This window comes from Myotis davidii, unplaced genomic scaffold (assembly GCF_000327345.1).
Source record: "Myotis davidii unplaced genomic scaffold, ASM32734v1 scaffold207, whole genome shotgun sequence".
Taxonomy (NCBI): Eukaryota; Metazoa; Chordata; class Mammalia; order Chiroptera; family Vespertilionidae; genus Myotis; species Myotis davidii.
The window spans coordinates 396,243-398,544 of NW_006298349.1; the positions used below are offsets into that span (position 1 = coordinate 396,243).

A 2,302-nucleotide genomic window follows, 5' to 3' on the forward strand; every position below is an offset into this window, starting at 1 on the left:
GGGGCTGCGTGGGCTCCGGGGCTTGGGCTCACGCCGGGGGGTTCAGATTCCACACGCCCCAGATCCCTTGGATGCAAACGCCTTGGAGCAGGAACAAAAACATTCCGGCCCAGCCTCCCAAGTGCTGATGTCGGGAGAGTGCACCGCACGGGCTCAGCTTACTGGCAGTGATGAGTGTGTTCGCCACCTGACTCCACGCTTGCGGCCAGCGGTGGAATGAATAGTTTCCTACATGTATTAAACCTTGGCCAGGAGGCCTGGCTGGCTTCAGTCCTTTTCACCTGCCTGGGCAGCCAGCGATCTCTCCCGGATGAGAGCCAGGCCGAGATAACTTGGGTCATAGGGTCTGAAGTTGGCAGTTCACACGGCGATAGGGTGGTCCAGATTCTTCCTCTGAAGAGGAGGTCACTGAGGCCCAGAGAGGTCAAACCGAGCCAGAGCCTGTCCTCATTTCAAGACGCTGTTTGTGTCCGGCCGGCGTGGCTCAGTGATTCAGCATCGACCTACAAACCAGGAGGTCACGGTTCGATTCCCAGTCAGGGTACGTGCCTGAGTTGTGGGCTTGATCCCTGGTGTGGGGCCTGCAGGAGGCAGCTCGTCAATTATTCTCTCATAATTGAACTTTCTATCTCTCCCCCCATCTCCCTTCCACTCTGAAATCAATAACAATATATTTATTAAATAAGTAAGTAAGTAAACAAACTAGCTCCAGCCACAGACACTACCCAGAAACTTTTTTTCTGAAGGGCCTAGAAGTCACCTCTTTTCAATGTAAACATTAAGGAAGAAACTCAGTCACCCTGGGAGGTTACATGACTACCTGCTCATAGAGACTAGAGATTTTCTATTTTTCCTTCAGATAAAGGTAATTAACTGGCACAGATGACCACCCCAATTACCAGGTGAACTGAGGGTGAACTATAGAAGCACAGATGGGAGATGGTGCCATCACGTCTTCTTACGAAAGGAAGCTGGAGACTGTGATGTTTTAAGTGATGGGATTGCTTCTTTGTTTTTGTAATTCTGGGTTCATTTTATTCAGTAACATAACTATTTTCTTCCTTTCTACATTTGTGGGAACAACTTTCCAGGTTGGCAGATTTTATTTTTAACTTTCCCCCCACATAAATGTGAAGAACAGTCTACACTTCCTACTGGGCCACCTCATGCGGCTTTCTTGCCCAAAATGACAGGAAAATTATTCCTCCCTGACCAAAGCTCTTAGGGACTAGCCCGTTCTTGCTGAGTGTCAGACCCTCATCACTGCCTCTGTGACACCTCTACTTGGATTATTTCAAGGACATTTGATTCAAAACTGAACTCATGCTCTTCCTCCAGAGTGTCCTATTCCAGATGCACAAGCCAGAAAAGGAAGCATGAGCCCTGACACCTCCCTCCCTTTTCACCGGAACGAACCTCTAAGCCCCGGCAGCACGCCCCCTTCCGGCCCTCTCGCTTATAGCCCTGCATCTCCCGAGGAGCCAGAGTGGCCCGACCCAGCAGACCTGCGGGTGCCCCCCTGTGACGCCGCTTCACCGGCTCCCACATTCTTCAGAGACGCCCCAGCTCTTTCGCACCATGAGCGCTGCATGCTCTGGGCTTGGCCACCTCCCCCGCTTCATCTCCCGGACTCCTCGCTCCCTCGGTCCTCCAGCCCCAACGGGAGCTTCAGTTCCGTGAGGACAGAGACCATGCCTATTTGCTGACGCCGTATCCCGAGAACAGTGCCTGCCACACAGCAGATGCTAAATAAATGTTTAAGAATCATGTTGGTAAAACAATTGTAGCATCTGACATGGAAGGGAAATAAAACATGAACTAAATTATGCATGGAAAGGAAATTACGCATGTTTGTATCCTAGGTGGCTAACACCGGGCTTGGGCCATAGTGGGGCTAAAACTATGCTTGTTAAATCCGTTTGCAAACCAGAGACGAATATAATGGAGTACAATAACGGCACTCCGTGTCTGCCGGCTGCGCAGTGCAGTGCCAATGCCGACAGAGTCTCACATTGAGGTACTTCTCTCCTCTAACCCCCATTCCCGTCCCGTGGACAACCCGAGGTCTAACCCCGTGCGAAGGAGGCTGCCTCCCAGACGGCGCAGAGCCGTGCGCGCCTTCATAGCGTCTCCTCTGCACGCATTTCAGTCACCGGCTCCTCCGGAGGCTCCTGACGCCGGGCCGCTGCGCGCGCGGGACATCCCTGGGAGCGGGCGCCTGCGAGGAGGGCGGGTCTGAGGGAGACATCGAAGCCGCCATCCCGGGTGCGGGCTCGCCCTCCGCCCCGCCTCCTCGCTAACC

At 53.2% G+C, this 2,302-nt stretch overlaps 1 protein-coding gene across 1 annotated transcript in view; it reads right to left on the minus strand.

The window, feature by feature from the left end:
- DHRS7B (dehydrogenase/reductase (SDR family) member 7B) overlaps positions 1-2,302 on the minus strand; it is a 57,131-nt gene that overhangs the window by 53,944 nt on the left and 885 nt on the right. The window lies entirely within an intron of this gene.